General features: G+C 48.7%; 1 protein-coding gene across 5 annotated transcripts in view; it reads left to right on the top strand.

Annotated features, from left to right (window-relative positions):
• Positions 1–19,925, top strand: part of EXOC6B (exocyst complex component 6B) — a 215,576-nt gene that overhangs the window by 101,541 nt on the left and 94,110 nt on the right. The window lies entirely within an intron of this gene.

Raw genomic sequence — 19,925 nt, 5'->3', positions numbered from 1 at the left:
TTGCTTGTATAGTTTCCCTGAAAGAATCTTTCTTTAACCACAAAAACTTTGGTATTCAGTGCGGACTGAGGAACCAAGAAGTATTAGAGGTTTTGTTGGAGTTAGGAGAAACGCTGCAGTCTTCAAACACGCTTTGACGGGCTCCTGTTTGACAGGATCAGATTTGCTGCTGTTCAACAAAATCCACTGTTTTGCTGTATCAGTTTCCAATTTCCAGTAATTAGATTTTTTTGAGTGCTTTTTCTTTGAGTTGCACTGAGAAATAACGGCTAAGCCCAGGGCGTTCTCTGCTGGCATTTACTTGCTGCTCCTGCTGTTGCATGCCGCTAAAAGCGTGACCCTGAGTATCGCGATATTCCCGAGAGCACCTCGAGAGACGTCCCATCCCTGGTGACACAGGCTGCTAGATTAACCGGCTTTCTTCGTGAGTACGGAGAATGTTGAGTTTTACGTATTTATTGACAAAAGAGGCAGGTGACCCTTGTTGATGGCATTTCAACCGTCATTGTAGCTTTTAATTTCTATGTAGGGTGTATAGATGAATTTGCAAGAAGGTGAAGGGTTCCTTCACCCTTCAAAAAAAATTTTTTTTTTTTGTCTGTTCATGTGTTATAATTTTGTAATTTTGGCTCTGGAGCCACGATGTTTTACTGGAATGAAGGAGCAGGTTTTACACCAAACATGGGGCTTTGTTTCTCTTGGACTGAACATCCTGCTGCAAAGCAGTGCCTGCTGCCCGTGCATGGGTTATGAACAAGATTAGGAAGGTGCATTGCTTTAACAGAAGGATGAATACCCGAGTGTTTAGATGCCTAAAGGGGTATTATGGAAGGAGGGAAAGTTTTCTGTGGTAGAGATAAGGGTTTTTTTTCCTATATGCATGTAAAATATAAGGCAGGCGCTGCTGAAGCGGCGTCGCTAGGACGGCAACAGGGAGCAAAAGGGGAAGCAACTCCTCGAAAAGCCCAAATTGCCCTTTTTCTGACCTGCGTCCTGACCTGGCCGCCGCGTCAGCGCTGCCGCCAGCGCCGCGGGAAGCGGCGGCGGGCGGAAGGATCATAACGCGATAGTTACCCGAAGAGGGAAAAAAGAACAAAAAACAAAAGAAAAAACACCCTAATATTTGTCATTTACAATAGCGTTATCTAAACGCCGGGCCCCGCCGTGGCGAAAGGCCCGCGCTGAATAAACAGGGGGATATTTATTATTTTTAGTGAACCCGACCTCCCAGTCACCTCGGGTTTTATGGCAGCCGCTTGCTTATAAATTCCCCGAGGATTACGGCAAGAGTCGGGGGGTGGGAAGAGCAAAAGAAAAAATAAAATAAATAATAATAATAAAAATAAAAGCGAGGCGGCCCCGCTGCTATCGGCAGCCTTATCGGGGGGCAGGAGTTCACGCATTGTGCGCGGGGGTCGGCGCGCGGTCACGGCCTCGCGGCCGGGGCCCGGGCACCTGTAAATCCTTCCGGCGGCAGCCAAGGCGAAGTGCAGGCGCGAGCGGGGCTGCCGGGAAGCGCCGCGCTCCGGCAGGAAGGGCAGAGCCGGGCCGCCAGGAGGAGGAGGAGGGGGGAAGAAAGTGAAGGCGGGTCAGGCGGCGGTGAATGGGCCGCTGCGGAGGCTCCTTTGTGGGCCTACTCATGGGCGATGCCTTTTTAGGCTTATTTTGCTCTTTTTTTGCAAAGTTTGCTGACTAACAGCGTCTTGAGGACAACGTGGGGTGGCAGAAATATCGGCAGCTCCAAAGCGCACTTCTGTGTGCTCTGTGTGGCCTTATGGTTCACCAGGAGCTGCCTTCTCCTTGGTAGACCTTCAGTGCGATGGCAGCGGCTGTTGGGTCGCTCTCAAGCAAGGGTGAATCCCTTGGCTTTGGACAAAGGTACAGTGCCCTTTTCTGAGGAAAATAAAGAAAAACAAGGAGCTGAGGATGCGGTTTGGGGTATTTTGCTAAATCCACAGCCACCAGATGATGGAAGAAGTGGTATGTGCCAGGTCTTGGTCACTCATTGTCTTCTGGGTTGACCCAAATGGTGGCCAAGTGATCTTAAGCTGCACCAGGCCGCTCTTTGGTGCCAGTGGATCACCCTGGTCGTCTCCTTGAGGTAGCAGAGAAGGTGGTTGGAGACGATAATATCTAAAGAAAAAACACAAGAGTCCTGCGGTGGGGTGGTTTGCGCCACGGCCGTTTTTATCTTCTAGGCTGCCGTCGACCAAAGCGCACGCAGTGCTTTGATCGGGGGCCAAAGGGAATTAGGCGAGGTGAGGTCTGGGCCAGCGGGGTTTATCTGCGGGAGCATCTCGAGCAGCTGTCAGGAGCCTTGTCTTGTGAGGCGAAGGCCTGGGATCGCTTCGATTTACAGAGCAAAAATTGAAAAATCAGGTTTTGTTTTGTCTTTCCCCAAAGCTTGAGTGAGCGAAGAGCGGGATGGCAGCAAAAAGCCCCCAGAGGTGGTGGCTTGAGCTTGGAGGCCAATTCCGGTGGTTTAAGTTGCTGCATTTGCCTGTTGGTGTTTGGTTAGGGGGTTTATTTAACTTTATGCTAATGGGTTACCAAGTCCTTTGAGGTTTCTGCACGCGCTGGGGAAGATGCGGGGATTGGCACTCCCAGCTCTTTGATCTTGAGCTACAAAGGGGGTCGATTTAGGGGAAAAAACAAGTGTCCAAAAATAAATAAATAAATGAAAAGCCAGAAAAATCTGATGTAAATACAGGCTTAAAAATGCAGCCACTGCTCAGCTAGTGAGGGGTTTCTGGAGGACTGGCTGGGTTGTTTAGAGCAATGATAGTCGACATGTATTTACTGTATGTTTCTTTGTTGCCATCGCCATTTCTGCCTGCTCTGTTGCCTCTCCAACACTGAAACTGCTTTGATATGTTAGGGAAGGTAGGAAAATGCACAGCAAATAGAAATCCTCTATGTTAAAAACTGTCCACACAGAACCTTTTGGAAGCCACTCTGTGAAAAAAAGGAGGCATTTTGTTTAGCCTTGTTCTCTGAGTACGCTCCGACTTGCTTTTTTTTGTGCTAAATGGGGCGTCTCTGCTTCTTCAGGCTCTGTGGAGAAGCTATTTGCTGGGGCAGGCCATAGCCACCACAGTGGTGGTGCCTGAATAGTCACCAACCTGTGAAGCTGTGGGATGCACCAAAATGGTTTCTTGCTGTTGAAGGGGGAAAACAAGGGAAGTTCTCCCTTCAAGGGGCAAGAAGGTCCCTTCTAGGAGCCAGAATTCAAAGGTGAGGCCCTCGGCACCCTCCCTTCCATATGAAGAGCTGCTCTTTTGCCCATGGTGCAGCACTCCTTGTCTTTTTGCCTCGGTGCTGAAGACAGACTGTGCCCCACAGAGCCTGCAACCAGCTCTCGTTTTTTATATATGTATATATCTATGGGCATATATATATATGTATATTTTAGATTGGGGTTGTAAAGTTCCTTCCCCCGTGTCCTTGGGAACTTTAAATGGTTTGAACTTTGTTTGGGCCGGGGGGGAGGGTGGAAAACTTTCCTTCTTGAAGGCTCTGCTTGCTCGTTGTTCATCTCCGACACTTTGCAGCTTGTCCCATCGCTCTGGCCTGGCCTATCTCACTGTCTGCTGACTTGGCTGACCCGCGGGTGCCTGCTGCAGTTAGATAGCCATAAACACCGCCCTGAGATCATAGGGGAAGGCTGAGGGTGAGCCACTTTGTGCGCGGGGTTGATAAGGACACAGGAAAAGCCATTAGAGCGAACCGGTGTCAGTGACCTGCGATAACCGCTCTGTACTACGTGCTAATGGGCTCCGGGTAGCGGAGCTGTCTGGAGTGGCAATAGATTTAACTTTTGTAATTGTCATATTGCTCTTTTAACCCCGTGACCTTGTTACCCATGAGAAAACCACTTGGCTTCGATCAAAGAAGCAGCAAAGAAAATCAGTGTTCATTCTAAGCTGGCTAGATAGGATCGCGGGCAGTCGTCGGTCTTAAAATACTCGGTTTGGAAAACAGACGTGTTAGGAAGGAAAAAAAAAAAAACAAAGTCCCGTGCTGACTCCTGCAAGAGCCTGGGCGCAGACTTCTCGTCCCCAGTGGCTCGGCGCTGAGCTGAGCTTTCCCAGGGCTTTACAAAGCTCGGCCTTGGGGCTCTACTCACAGCAAGTGTCTTTTACGCTTATTATTGAGCTTGTTGTGATCCCCTCAGCTCCCCATTCTAGTGTTAGTGGCTAAAAGAAGAGGCTGACTCTGTTAGCCCTGAGCACAGGAGCGACGCTGCGTCCCTGTAGGGATTTGCAGAAATACCACGTGTCGTTTGGGCTGGATGGGATCCTGGGAGGACTCCTGTGCAACCTCCTGCTCAGAGCAGGCTGAATGTGAGAACAGAACTGATTGCTCAGTGTTTTGTCTACTCTGTTCTTGGAAACTTCCAGGGATAGAGGCTGTAAAACCTATCATCTGAGCCATCCGTGCCACCACACGACCTCCTCGCAGGTATCAAAGGCAGCTGCTGGATTCTGCTGCTAATATGGTCACAACTTATTGGCCTTCTCTGCTGCCAGGACACACCACTGGTTCATCAAACTTCACGGTCCCTGTCCTCAGAGCAGCTCCCCAGGCAGGGGCTTCCCAGCCTGGTCCTGCAAGGGGTCTTCCTTCCCATGTGTGCAACTTGGCTGTTGTCCTTGTTGAATAGGGTCCCTCTTGGCCTGTTCCTCCAGGCTTTTTGAGAGCCCTTTTGAACAGTAGCCCTACCCTGGAGTGACTTTGCCCCACAGCTTAGTGCCATCTGCAAAGCAGTTGAGAGCAGGTCCTTAATACAGATGTCCTACAGGACGGTCCTGCCTGTAGTGTCCAAGGGATTAGTCGTGCCCCCCTGAACCCAACTATGCGCTGAGTTATTTACCCACCTATCTGATCGCTCATCCAGACTGTGACGTCTTGACATGGATAGGACAACACTGTGAAATACTGTGTTAAACACCCTTCCAAAGTAAATGACATCCACTGCTCTCCCTTCATCCATAAATCCGGGCACTTTATTGTGTGGTTGGGTTCCTCATTCTCTTGTGAAATCCAAGCTGGCTGTTTCCAATCACCTTCCTCTTTGTATTCCTAGAAATGCGTTTCTGGAGGGCTTGATTCATGACTTTCCTAGAGATTGCAGCAAGGCTGAGTGTGCGCGGTAGTTCCTTGGATTGTCTTTTTGGCTTTTTTGGAAGTTAGATGCAACATCTAGTCCATGCATCTTCCAGTCATTGGGACAGCCTCCTTTTTCTGTGCTTTTAACTCCCAGGCAGTCTTTGGCTCTAAGAAACTCTAGGATCAGGACCATTTTTGATGTGGGAGACTGGATTCTACATCACTCAAGAGGCTGAGGGAACGTTATTGACACTAGAACTTGTGCCATGCAAGCGTGTGAAGTCAGTCACTGAAAATTTGCTTTATTTCCTGGTGTTGAAGCTCAGAAATGTCTTGGGAATTCTTCAACCGCACCAGAGAACTCTTTTGGTTCCCCTTCCAATGGCTGACCACCCTTACTGTATTTTTTAATTAATCTGGGTGTTTAATTTGAATTTCCCCCTTTGCCTCTGCCTGTTCCTCCTCCTGCTGTTGCTCACCTCCAGGAGGAGCCCGGCTCCAGCTGCTCTCCAGCCCTGCACCACGTTTGCCTCATCAGCCTTTTAAGGCTGAACAAACTCTGCTTGCCCCAGCTTTTCTCCTGCGTCATGGGCTGCGGCTCCTTAATCATCTTGGTGGCCACTACTGGCCTCATTTCACTCCACAGCCCCTCTTTTACAAAGGGAAAAAGAATAATTGGCATTTTACATAGACCGTAGTGACATTAGCTGGGCATTGCCTATACTGTTCACTCCCAACATTGTGGGATTGAGCAGCAGGGATGGTTCTTGGCTTCCCAAAGGGTCCCTGTTCTTCCAAAAGGATCCCTGTTCTGCTGAGTATGGGTAGGATGTGGGCCCTGTAAGGCTGCTAGAGAAAGAGATGTTTGAAGTGTCCTTCTGCATAAGGAGTGTTGCGCTATTTGCGCTGCTGAAACTGTATATTTTGTACCTAAGTTAACCCCTAGAGAATTATCATATGCTGATCAGAAACTTTACTTTTTTTTTTTTTTTTTTTTTTTTTTTTAAGTGTTTTAGTGGAGCAAGTGAGCTGTAAAATACGTCACAATGTTTCATAAATCCCCTTGAATAGCTTTGGTGCACGGTCGCTCTTTTCCTGCTCTGTACGTTGTTTCTCATCTTAAAGCCCTATATGCCGCGTATCTGGGAAATGATTGCGATCCTGTTTGCAATAAGCCCCCCCCCCCTTTTTTCTTTTTATGAAGGGTCTTGAGCTGGCTGGACATGAATTCTTACCCCTCATCCTGTCACTGGCCACCACCAAGAAGAGTTTGGCCCCATCTTCTTCACATTCTCCCCTCAAGTATTTATACATATTGATCAGATTCCCTCTCAATCTTCTCCAGACTAAACAGGCAACCACCATTTATTTTTTTTTTGTCTCCAGTATTTAATGGCCAAGCTAAGATCTGGGAGGTTTGATAGCTACCCTGTGCCACCATGGTGGTTGCATGGTGTGTTGAGGAGGTGAGTGCGGCCTGCAGGGTAGTTTTACTTGGTTCTGCAGGACCCGAGTCGCTTGGAATGAGGAGCTTTGCTTTGGAGAAAGGCATCTCACCCCTTTTATCACTTGAGGCCAAGACCTCAGGTTCTGCTTGACTTATGGCCTTTTAGAGCCTCTGCTCCGTGAGGCCCAGTCTGCCGCTCGGAGACCCCAAGGAACCCACAGGAGTCATTATGAGATCAGGGATTTGTCCGTTGCCTTTAAATCTGGTTTCCTGGCTGCCTACCTCCTGCCTGTCGAAAACCTCCTGCTCTGGAGCTGCTTGTTGACATGCTTTGGAATCCTTCACGATGACAAATGGGTTGGAATAAGGCAGCCTACAGGTTGTGCTTGTTATTTTTAGTAATTGTTTCAAATATTAACCAAAAAATAGCGCACAGAGCTGAATACCAAACTCCCGGTTGTAGGGAATAATTTATGTCTGCCTCAGTCTGTGTCTTCTGCAGCAGCTGCAGAAGAAGCCTCAGTGTTTCTGCTGGACTCGAATATCTCCGGAATGGAGTCTCACCAGCCTCCCTCAACAACCTATGTTGTCACCTTTACAGTAAAAGAAGTATCTTTTTTCTTTAATTTATTCAGAGCTTCCTGCATTTCATTTTTTTGCCTGATGCTTCTCCTCCTGTCACTCAGCATCACCGAGAAGAGTCTGTCCCCATCTTCTTCCCTCCCTCCGTGATGTATTTACACGTTGCCCAGCTCCCCCTGAGCCTCCTCTTCCCCCAGCTGAACAGTGCCAGTGCCTTCAGTCTCTGCTCACAGCAGAGATGCTCCTACTCCCTTAATCATCTTCATGGCCCTTTGCTCCACTCATCCCAATATTCTCGTCTCTCCCTTGTGCTGGGGAGCCCAGAAGGGGCACCCAACACCAGCAGTGTCTTGGTGCCCACCAGGACTCCCAGGTGCTTTTCTGCAGAGCTGGTCAACAACCCAGTGGGTTGTTCTTCCCCACGTGTAGGACTTGGCATTTGTTAAGCTGCGTGAGGTTCCTCTTCACCTCTTTCTGCAGCCTGGCAAGGTCTCTCTGAAGGGCAGTACAACCATCTGATGGATTGGCCACCGCTCCAAATTTTGCCTTGCGTTTTGAGGAAGCAGAGGAACCAAAGGCAAATTTTACCCAACAGAGCTGATGGATAAAGGGCAAGGGAAAAGGAGAACCATCTTTCTGTTCAAGTGAGCCGCGTGCTGATGCTTCTGTTTAGGCCTGTTTATGAAACACAGCTTTTTCACTGCTTGGCCATTTTGGGTTCTTGACCTCCCTTTTTCCTGCAAACCCATAGTTATTGCAAACGTGGTGTTTTAGGTGGGCAGGGTTGCAAGCCCGTCAAAAAGGAGGCCCTGGGGTTTGTTTCCGAGGCAGGTCCAGGCCGTGCCTGCCTGAATCGGCTCCGAACGGATTGCTGCCTTCCCAAGCAGCAAAACTCATCATCGAGAGCCCGAAAGCGCCTCTCGTGACACCGCGTCCCCCTCCCACTGTGGAAGATCCATCTCTTATTGAATCTGGTCTCCCTCAGTGGAACCTGAAACGGGAGGTCTCTTTGGAGGCTTTCTGTTATTCTGGTTTCTCCATCCTCCCTGGTCATTGCCCCCTAGTGCTGTCACGGAAAATCAGAACAAATATGCAGATTTAGAAAGCTTTTCCAGTGCAAATATTGGACATGATGGGCTTGGGGATGAGCAGCATTCTGCTCCAAATGCAGGTCTGCAGGATGGGGGGAGGTTTTTTTGTTGTTGTTTGCTTTGTATTTTTCCTTTTTTCCCTAGTTTCTGAGTGTGCTTGAATTTGGAGAAAGGGAAGGTGATTAGTTTTCTCAGGGCAAAGGAGGGAGCTGTGATTTCAAATCGGGTAGCGGCATGGTGCTTTATTGTAAGGTAACGATCCCCATTCAGCGACTTTTTCCCCTCTGCCCTGTGAATTCTGTCAATGCAGAGTACCGTCTGTCACAGATTAGTAGCACTCTCACTTATTTTAAAAGACAGGATGGTAAGCAGTAAAAAAAAAATCAAGAGACTTTGCAGTCTTTTTGCTCTTCTAAACACATTTTTTGCCTTCTCTCCTTCCACCGTCCTCTTCCCTTGACTCCTTTGCCTCTGTCCGGACCCCGCTCTGCATTGGAGGAGTATTTATTTTCTCGAATGAATGGGAGTACTGACAAGAGCTGATTAGTTGTGGGATGCATCCTTCCTCGTAAAAGCTGGTGACTGATTCCCACCGCTCCCTTCCTTCCTCGAGACCGGAGCGCTCTCTTCTCCTGCGGGCTCTGCTCGCGCTTGGAGTTGCCTCCTGGAGGCTTTGTGTGCCCTGGCCTCGCTTGGAAGCCTCTCTGGGCTTGCCCTGAATATATTTATTTCTTTTTTTTTTCTGGCAGCTCATTCATTATAAAGAATTAATGCATTTTAAATATGTTATGAAATCGGAGCGTGCAGCTAGGTCTTATCTCTGCTCCTTCTCCGAGCGCCGGGAGAAGGCACGTAGCCTTGCGCTTAACCCCGGCGCTCACCTGGAACGGGACGAGGCTGCCAGGAAAACGCAAGCCCAAAATGCTCAGCTGCTGCTGCTCATGAGGAGGAAATATCTGTCTACATCATCGTTTTGTAACTTGTAAGAAGTATGACTTAAAAGGAAAAAAAAAAAAAGAAAGAAATCCCGAGGCGGGGAGGGGGAAGAACTGGGACGCCGTATTTTCCAGAATGAAAAACACAGGCTACTTGTTCAGTCAATTCAGTTTAGGTCAAATGTAGTTATGAAAAACAGATGATTGCTGGTGATGGCGCTGTACTTTGACAAATATCCCATTGTTCGAGCGGCCGCTGCTTCTCGGGACGTCACCCAGCGCCGGGCGCAGTGAGAGCCCCCAGCCCCCGGCCCTGCTCCCGTCGCTCCGCAGAGGAGGAATCGGCTTCTTGGGGTGGAAGAAACGCTCGCTGCGACAGGGATGTCGCTTCCGCAGCGGCTCCCGATACACGGGCGGGCGTCTGCCCTGGGTCCATGGTGGCTGGAGGGGCCTCCTACGTGCAGCTTGTCTCCTAGGCTCCAGCACCAAGATTTATTTGTCAGATCCTAATCTTTATATCCAAAACACGCTTTCTGCAGGTTTCCTCAAGATTAGTGTGGATATCTTCGCCCCACGTAGCTTTGACAATGTGTTTCTCTCCATACTGTGCTTGTGGGCTCGTGGGGAACCTCCTACCCACGTGTCACGGGTGGGACTGGTTGAAGCAGACACAACTAGATGTAGCCCGGGGACAGTCCGACCCACTAAATGCTTGTCCCGTTGCTCTGAAGCTGCCTTGGACTCGGGCTCTTCCCCATCGGAGCGGAGCGGGAGCGGTTTGTGCTTGACTTGCTCTGAATTGGTGGCTGTGCAAGGTCAAACTATCTTTCATTTGAGGATCTTTTTGAGTTTCTGAGGGTGCAGAGCAGTGGGGAAAGAGGTTTTCTGCATTGCTTTTGGTCTTGTAGATGCTGTCAGGTCTGGCTAGCAGCAAGGGAGCCGCTAGGGCGTTTTAGAAACTTTCTTCTGAACTCAGTAGCCCATCGGTGGGGAGCTCTTTCAGCTGTTGAAAAGTAAGGGACAAACTCTGGGTACCTTGAGCTTGGATAGCTTGAAGGACAAACTTTTTTTTTATCTATGCCTCATGCTGGCTGTTTTTAGATGGATAAAACAGATAAAACTTCCTACTCCTGCCTTGAAGCAGTTTGCAACCAAATGTGGACCCCCTGGTAGGGAGCTTGGGAGAAGGTTGGTCTGTGGAAGCTGGTGCTTGAGCGGGTGGATCCACTTGGGAAGTCCATGCCTGTGGCTGCAAAAGGTGGATCCGCTTGGGAAATCTGTGTGCATGGCTGGAAAGTCTGAAAGCAGAATTCAGGATGAGGCAGAAAAGCCGTTTTGGGGGCAAAGCAAGGTCTCGTGTGGGTCTGTCCATGGCGAAGGGGCAGGAGATGCTCCCTTGGGCGCGAGGAGGAGCGCAGGGCGATGCCTGCGTGCAGGCCCGGCCCCGCGTGGCTTTCAGAAACATACACTGTTACGTGATGTATTTTGTCATCTGAAAACACAACCAAAGCTATTAAAAATTTGGCAAAGTGGGTTCTGCTTGACTTCTTATCAGTGTCGCCGGTCTCCAGGCCATGAACATGTGTTGGCTCTTCTGTTACGTGGCTACCACTCACAGATAAACCTTGGGCCATTAATCATTGGGTCAGATTAGGGGCTTCGTAATTTGTGCATGTGACTTTCCACCCCTTTTTGAGCAGTATTAGCTATGAGGAGCTGTGAAAGCTCGAGCTGTCATCTCTGAGAAGTTTAATGTCCTTCTCGCCTTTCCCAGCTCGGTAAGCGCCGGTCTTCACTTCATTTGTCAGGCACGGTAACTCCAAACTGTGAGCCCTTCTCCTCCTAGCTATGAAAAAGTAAAATTGTAAGATTCAAAAAGGCCCATGAGGGAAATAGTTTAAAGTATTTGCGTCTTTCTGTTCTTGGGGGATGAACTTTTTACATCTAGTATAAGGAATTGCTTTTGTAAATGCAAAAATACGATTTTAAAGGTTTGGCTCCATGTTCCGTGTTTTTACATGCAGAACAGCCCATTTTAAATAGGATAACTTAGTGTTAAATAGTGGGCTGGGGCAGTTGTGTTAGGTCTAGTTTAAGTAAAAGCTGTGCTGCTCCATGGTGCCTATGCAAAATAACGTAGCAGACGGCACTCGGGTGGCAGAAACTGAAAGCCTCGTGCTTCTCTAGCTCTCATTAAGTGAACCCAGCAGTTCTGAATCAACGACCCTGAGCGGTAGCAAACACACTATTTTTTTTTCTCCGGCTACTAAACACAAAAGAAAACACATTTCGGGTTAACATTTAAGCCTACTAAATATGTGACTGAAGCGGTGTTTGCATCCTGGAGTATTTGCAAGATCTACTGCTGCTTGTCAGAGAACTCGTTTTGCCCCAAAACAGTGGCTTTGAGCCTGGACCTGCCCACGGCCCGGTCCTCGCGCGGAGCAGGGGCACCGTGTGCGAGGGCAGGAACAGAGGGCACTGCAAAAGCTGGAATACGTGTCCAGGTCTTGGGTTGCTCTTCCCTGGCCATGGCTCTCCCATGTTGACAGGAGCTTGAGAGAAATTAGGCTTTTTGATCTTTCTTTTTTCCTTAATGAGATGGAAATAGTTATAGCTGTTTTATGGATCCGAGTCGGCAACTCTCTTAAAACTGCAGATTGCCCATTATTTTTATTCCCCCACTTACAGCAGTAGGTAGAAGTGAATGAGCCTAAAGAATTTGGTGCATTTAAGAAATGTGTCTTTCCTGGGTTGCAGAATTGCCCTTTATATTCATTTTTCATGCCTCTCTCTCCTTCCCACCCCCTGCAGTTGCGAGGATCAGGAAACAGTTACTTCTTTCCACGGAAGGCCAGGCGCGCTGCGTAAGGATCGCGATTCCTTCTAAGGCTGAGGCCAAAAGTTCAGGGCTGTGTTTGCAATCCTGAGAGCAGAGGTGGCGGGGAAGCCGCTCGCGTCGGGTTTTGGGCATGGGGAGGCGGTGGTGAGAGCTTGGCCGGTGCCCATGGACCTGGCGACAAGGGGGGTTGTCCTGTGCTTCCACCTCGAGCAAAGGGAGCCGGCAGGAGCAGTCGGCTCCGCATGGAGCAGGAGCGGGATGCTGGGTGCTGCTTCTAAGGAGTGTGTTTCTGCTGGGGCTAGAAATTATGGATTTGGGTCAATCATGTTTTTATGGGATGGGGCTCGTGCCTGCTCCAAAAGGACCTAGCCAAGCCCATGCCCCTCAGAAAGATCCTATTTTTAATGTATTAAATAAATGACTGCCATGATGCACAGGACAGGGCCAGGAGGTGATTGCAAAAGCCAAGCTTGTGATCTGGCTGCTCTGCCGCTCCAGGCACGGCTCCCTCTCCACTGCCTGGCTGCTTCCAGCCTTGGACATTAGAGGGCATCTCCTCCTTGCATGTCTCTTTTTCCTTTTTCCTTCTCTTTTTCCTCCTTTTCGTTTTTTTTTTTTTGTTTTGTTTTGTTTTGTTTTAGCACAGCTTAATCTCTAGGGCCATCTTTTTTGTAGGTTTTTTATCCTTTTTGAAAGAAAGGCAAATAGAGTATTAGGCCCGCTGCGCCAATTAGCCACGTGGTGAAGGGTAATATCCCGCTGACCCTCGTTACGGGGCGGCATGAAAAGCTCTCCCCTTTTTCTGGGCAACTATATCCAAGTGGCCTTTTCAGCCGTCTCCCCGTTATAAAACCATCTCCGCTCCCGCGCGGTTAAAATGGAGCTCCAGCTGCACCCGGGAGCGCGGAATTAAGGGCTTCTCGCTGTAGCCCGAATGGAAAATAGCTCTGCTTCCCCTCGGGAGAACAGCGATGCCCGGCGAGCCCGGCACGGGGGAATGTCCTTGTGCTCCCAGACGGAGGAGCTCAGCCCGTTGAGAGGGTTGCTGCGGCGAGTCCACCCCGGAGCCAGGGGGAGAAAGGGGTAAGATCCGCCCTGGCCTCCTCTGTGGTTAACAGCTTCGTGGACGAAGTGGCCGGAGGCGGTGGGAAGCTGTCCGGGGGGACCCCAAGGAATCTCCTCAATAGTAGCGGTGACCCTCATGCCACCATTAACTTAAATACACAGTCCAGAACTTCTAAGGAGGCTTCTAAGGAGCTTTCTTGGTCGCTCTTCTACTCTTATCTCTCTCCTTAGTTCTCTTTTAGTTTCCTTTATTCCAATAGCTTGCGGCCCCATCCTGGTACTACGCAGTTTCTGGACTGCTCTTCCCCCTTGGCACAGACTCCGCTCGTGCCCTTTGGCCTTCCTGCACTCTGCAAGGCCTCAGTTTTTAAAGCACTTGAGCAAAAATCTAGTAAGGCAACAGGTTTCTGTCAGTGCAGTTTGGTGGAAAACAAGCTCTGATGCATGGGAAAGCATCAAATTCCTGTTGCACTGATCGTGTGGCACATGGAAACGTGGGATTTGCTCCCTGAGAGAGGTGGGTTTTGCTGTTCTTCTCTGCAAAGGGGCCTGTTTGGGGCAGCCTGACTGGGCGGAGGTAAGAACAGGTACTGCCTGCTGCAAGGGTTGGTTCAGATGCAGTGATGGGAAGGAAATGGCTCCCTGAGGGTGTTGGGGGCCCTTTTAGGAGCAGGTGCAGGTCATGGAAAGATCATACTCCAGGAGTGGATTCACTCCTATATCTTCTCAAGCTCAGTGCACTTGTGTGCTCTTCACTGGTCAGAATTCCCTTGGAAGGGCCTAGCGAGAACCAAAAAGTACTCCATTGTCACAGAGTCACAGAGCCGCGGAGGTTGGAAGGGACCTCAGGAGACCCGACCTGCTCCAACCCCCTTGCTCAAGCCGTGTCCCTAGTCCGCGTTGCGCCATATCCAGAGGGCTTTTGAACATACCCAAGGCTGCAGACTCCCCGGCAGCTCTGGGCAACCTGCTCCGTTGCCTCGCGGAGGGCACCTTTCCACATCTCCGGGCCAAGCGAGGGGGAGACGCGGTCGGAGCACGCGGCAGCGCTCGCCCGGGAGCCGCGGAGCCGCAGCCCTCGCGCTCGCCTCGCCCCCGCGCACTTTTCTGGTGAGTTTTATCTTTTTGTTTGCAGTATGGAGGTGATGTTTACAGTAAACAGGCGGTTCCAGCGGGCGAGTGGAGGGCTCCTTTTTGATCCCGGTTCAGGAAAGCACACGCGTCCTTAATGCGGAGCACCTGCACGTGTACCCACGTGAAGTCGTTGAGGAATATTTATGTTTGTAGAGTTGAGCATTTGCCTAATAGTTGGACTTTTCTTTGTGTTTTGTTAGTGGCTACTGGCGTTCCTTGGCTTGAAAGATCTTCAGGACACGCTAAGCTATTTTTTTTCCAACCTCATCTTTTTGAAACTTCTTTCCAGCTAGTGTACATGGCTTCTTTGGCTTCTTTAAGTGCCAGGTGGTTGTGTCTCCTTAAAAAACACTGCCCTTTGTAGATAATTTGGGTGTAAGACGTGGGTTTTTGGAGGATTAAAAAGATGTGTGTGCTGTTTTTGACCAGGTGTGTGGCTTCCAAACTGCTGTGGGCCAGCATTGGGTGCCTTGGGGTAGCAGTTGCGAGTGAGGGTCTGGCTCTGGGTGAGCCTGTGAAAGTCTGGGATGACCAGAGGCAAGCAGAAGTGAGGTCAAAGCTTGACCGAGTGTCTCTTCGGTACTGGTATGATGCCAAGTGTTGTTTGGCGCTCGCAGGCAAATGGAAGCGAAACGGGCTGGCTATAGGGCACCGTTCAGCCAGGTGAGGGGAGACAAATCACAGCACCCTGGCTCTCTGACGTGTTTAAAAAAGAACATGCTGTTACCTGTTAAAATGAAAGTGAGATTGGCCAAACTATGGATATAACTTCAGAATACTTCAATATTCAATACTTTAATAACTCCAAAAAACTTCAAGAAGGCTTCAAAGCCTGTGTGTGAGCTGTTGGCAAAGGGCTGTTTTCAGCCTTTTCGGGGAGGACAGGACCTCAGGAGGCCTCTAGTCCAACCTCCCGCTCAAAGCAGGTCACTCTGAGACCAGACCAAGTTGCTCAGGGCTTTGTGAATTCTGGTCTTAAAAACGTCCAAGCGCAGCCTGTGAAACCACGCTGGGCAGCCTGCTCTGCCCGACAGTTCTTTCTGTGAGAAAGCTTTGTGTTACCTCCCATCAGAATGCTCTATTTTCCTTACACCATTATCTTAGCTTTTCCTGCCATGCACCTCCAGCTCCATCATCTTGATGGTCTCCTTGCAGGAACTAGAAGGCATCTGTTGGATCCCAGGATCCTGTTGGCAGCCTTCATCGCAAGGAACGGTGCTGGCCCACGTTCATCCTGCTGTGTGCCAGACCTCAGGGTCCCTGTCCTCAGAGCAGCTCCCCAGGCAGGTGCTCCCCAGCCTGGTCCTGCAAGGGGTCTTCCTTCCCACGTGTGCGACTTGGCTGTTGTCCTTGTTGAATTTGATCGGGTCCCACTTGGCCCGTTCCTCCAGGCTCTTGAGAGCCCTCTTGAACAGTAGCCCTGCCCTCGAATGACTTTGCCCCACAGCTTGGTGCCATCTGCAAAGCAGGTGAGAGCAGGTCCTTGATCCAGATGTTCATCAGGACTGTCCTGCCTGTAGTGTCCAAGGGATTAATCGTGCCCCCCTGAACCCAACTATGCACTGAGTTGATTTACCCATTTATCTGATCGCTCCTTCAGACTATGACATCCTGACTTGGATACAACAAAATTCTAGATTTGGGAAGATTCACTTTCAATTCTCCATGTGAATCAGGGACCATCTGAAGGCAAAGAGTTACCTAAGTCCTCGAGCTGGGCTTTGTAGGAGTGGAGCAGCTAATGTTCACTGGGCTTTTGTGAGCTGCTGTGCAAGTCTCGTTTAAGGATGGGAGAGTTTCTGAAACCTGACTGAGAATTTCCATGGACCAAAGTCAAAGGAGGATGAAGAGCCAGGGAAAGCCAGAGATAAATATAAGAAAAATCCAGGTCATGCAGTAGCAAATGTGAATACATTACTAAATCCAGATGGACCATGGGTTTAAGAGTCTCTCTAACAAGGAAAAGAGCCAGGTTCATTCTTGACCTCTCTGCTTCAAGCGGAGCTGCAGTGTTAAGAATGACGTGCTTGGTAGATGCTTGGACCCACATCTTAATGTAAGAATCTAGGAGATCCACTGGTTTCTGGGGAAATGTTGCAAGGACCGTGAAGCCTGTGAGATGTTGCAGCCCGTAACGGCTGCGTTGGAGTCACGGGTTATCGTGGGCACGCTTCCTGCCGTCACGCGCTGCTGGTAAATTATTATTATTATTATTATTATTATGTACAGCCGCACGGGGTGCTTTCTGCTTCCAGGTCAATAAAGGAAGCAGAAATTTATTGATGTGAGACCTCATCGTCTGCGCGTTCTGAATGCAGAACCCCCCCTTTGCTGCATATTTGAGTTATTTGCTGAGGACAGCGGCAAATAGATTGCAGGAAACTTACAGCACATTTTCCCTTTATAATTCACAACTAGATTTACTTTCGGCTCTCCGCCACTCCTGAGTTATGAAACTTCTTTGGATTTTTTTAGCCGCTGTTTTTTTTGCATTCTTGTGATTATATTCTGTTTTCCCTTATGCAGTACTCATCTACTGTCTTAATTATCTGCCTCTCATTGCCAGCTCTGTGAACTCTGAAGCTAATTTGAGAAGGAACATTCTGCCCGGTAATTTTAAAAATATGAGGTGTTATGGAGGGTTTTTCCTGGACCAGTGATTACAATAAATGTGTAATTTGGAAGTGTAGCTTTGGAGTCTTCCTCCTTGCTTAAGTAGCCTGGGTTGAGAACTGGGGTGAAACCTGTTCCTATTAAATTGATGGATAAGTGAGGAACCTCCTTTCTCCTGCTTACCTGCTTTCCCCCAGTTACAGGGGAAGGCTACAGCCTTTCCCCCAGCTACAGGAAGCTCTGAAGGAACAAGGACCCTGCCTTTCTAAGACACTTATAACCAGCATTGGGTTTCTGTCTGAGGACTAACTATAGACCATGCTGAGGTGGGACAGCAGTGGAAGGCCAGAGCTGGGAGTTGCTCCTTCCAGTCTTATTTCCCAGGTTGTCACAGCTGTCAGGGCTACTGTGATCCTCTTAAAAACTGCATATGGACTATGAAACTAGTTTACAACAACAAGATGTTGCAGGTGCATCACATCTTTTTCTTTTTAGATAGTTGCTTTTAAGAGCATAACGGGGAGAAGGTTGGCTTGGTTCCCACCGAGAGGACACAGCAACCATGGGCAGGGCACGTGTGTGCTCAGATCTGAAAAAAAGGTATTGACAGTGCTGGTTAATGTGAATAACCACTTCAATGTGAATAACCACCATGCATGAGGTGTGAGAGGAGAACAGGATCTAAGTAGAAATCCTGTTTGGTGTGTCTAGATGAGCAACCTATAAAACATGGGGTCTTGCAACCGCATGTTCTGGATGGATTTTGGCGTGGCTTCTTTTTGCTTGTTTGTTTGTTTTTCTTTTTTCTTTTTTTTTCTTAACACAAAGGAAAATGATATTAACAAAGTAGAGTACACAGAAGAAGGAGACTACTTTCTGAACCTGATAAGTTGAATGGCCTTAAATAGATCAAATGCGTGAAACTGAGTGGTCTAGCTGAAACTGCCACCAAGGAGAAAGAGAACTTCCCATTCCTAGGAGAATATAATACCTGACCAGTAAGAAAGTCTAGGAGGATGATGGGGGAATGGACTTCAGAGAAAATGATGTGGTTGTGCATAATGAAAACATGGGGAGCATCAAGATAGAATATTGGGGATGAGGGATATTTGTTCATTGCAGTGTTTGGGACATTTAAAATCTGCTCAAGAAAGGAAAAACAGAGAACAGTAGCATTGGGAGGGTGATGGTTTCGGTCAAATCAGCAGGTCTCTTGGCCTTAGACATTAGGGAATCTATTAAAATGTGAAGATAGGGTACGTTTTGGGAGGAATGCTTTAAAAGTTCTTGGATCTTCTTCTCCCTTTAGGTCTTCTCCTCTCGTGCTGTTCAAGCTCTTTGTCTTACTGAAACAAGGAAGTTCCAGCCTCAAAGTTTTCTAAGGATCATCCTATGGGAATGAAGAGGCTTTGCTCCAAAGTGCAGAGCTGGTTTATAGTAAATTTCTAACACGATATCTTGAGCTGAGTTCATATCACGTTTGCTTACAGTAGAAAACATTTTTCATCTGAAAATGAGTCCCAAATTTGGTCAATTCGCAGAGAGCTTTGTAAAGTGGAGCCAAATGCTTCATCTTCATCAAAGCCATCAATAAAAAACATTTTCAAAGCAAGTGTAGCTTGCAGCTTATCCCCAGTGTTTTGTTAGATGAGATGGCAGCTTGCTCAGTAAAGGGCAGTTATTTACCTAGGGACTTGGGTGCAGTTTTGTTAATGACGGTGGCTGGTTTGAGGGTGGCTGAGTCACATGTGGATGTCCCGTGCTGGAGGTTGGGTTGAGCTCCGTGTGCTCTCGCCTTAGCTGGGGCTGTCCATCCCTGGAATCAAGCCAGGAGTTGCTTTTCCAAGAGGGGTTTTTGGGTTTTTTTTTTTGAGAGATGAGGCACAGCAAGGTTTATGACATGGCTGGGAAAGGGATAACCTGGTTCTCCGGTTCTTGGTTCTCCAGTTGTGTTGTCAAGACTCGGAGGGGAAGGGTAGCACGAGGGTCCCGTGAAATGCTGTTTCCAAGCCTGTGAAAGGAGACTTGCGGGTCCTGTGAAAAAGGTTCATATTTAGTTCTAGAAAAGCAGGCTTTGCTCATCAGAGAGCCTTGCTGCAGAACCTAGAAACAGGACCAGTTCCTCTCAGAGTTGTCTTTTGGAGGGACACTGCAAGCTTCCCAAAGTTATTGGGGAATTGTATTTCTTGTATTGCTCCAGCTGGAGCATCCTTGTACCTTTGTTTGAGGTCACTGAATGGGGACTTTGTCCTTCACAAAAAGTGAGTTTGGGACCAGGGACAGTCACCTGGAGAAGGGGGTAGAAGATCAGTGGATCTTCTCACACCTGGAGCCCTAGTTGCAGAAGGAAGGAAGGGAGCAAGTTCGACTGAAGCTCCATAAAGGTAATCACATTAATTTCCCAAGACCCTTTAAGGCAGACAACTCAAGTAATGGGTGTAGGAGGGTCATTAAATTACCCTTTTTCTTTCTTTCTTTAGTAGAAAAGGTTAAAGTCTGGTGTCTTTCTCAGGCAGGTGATATTTGTTGTTACGTTTTGTTTGTTTTGCGAATTCCAAACGAGATTTTTGGCGCTCGCCAGTTCAAAGCAAGCCGGTGTCCCTTCTCTGAAGTGTTTCTAATCCAATTTCAGACATAAAAACAATAGGGGTGTGGGGGAGGAAGGAATAGGCAAGGATGAAACAGCCGGGTTTTACATAGCCTAGGGGACCTGGGCGGTAGCTGAAGGTCGGGACGGGACGGCTCATCAGGTTGATGGCATCTGAGGATCTTTGCAGTTTTATTGTGCTGCCTGGGTGGGGATGCTCAGATCTAGGCTGGCTTGGTAAAGGAAGCCACCTACAAAATAACACTACCAACCACTTCTATTTCTTAAATCCTTCAACTGTTGTGGCTGTAATGGCACTGCCTCACCTGTGTCTCCATGTAGGGATTTCTGCTGCTTTTTGGCATTGGTTGGGCCCTCTTTTTGCTAACACCAGCAATTTGGTGGGTTCACTGTCCCCAGGGTTGAGTGAGCAAGATCAGATGGGTTTTCACGTTATGGTGTGGTGAAGAAGCTGGTCCTCCATCGCTGCACGACCACATGTGCCCAGGGATGCTGGAGG

The sequence above is a fragment of the Tinamus guttatus genome, unplaced genomic scaffold (assembly GCF_059628265.1).
Source record: "Tinamus guttatus ecotype Peru unplaced genomic scaffold, ASM5962826v1 Tinamus_guttatus_pri_ptg000690l, whole genome shotgun sequence".
Classification (NCBI taxonomy): domain Eukaryota; kingdom Metazoa; phylum Chordata; class Aves; order Tinamiformes; family Tinamidae; genus Tinamus; species Tinamus guttatus.
Note: the sequence above shows the minus strand (reverse complement) of the source record. Positions and strands in the feature narration are given on the sequence as shown.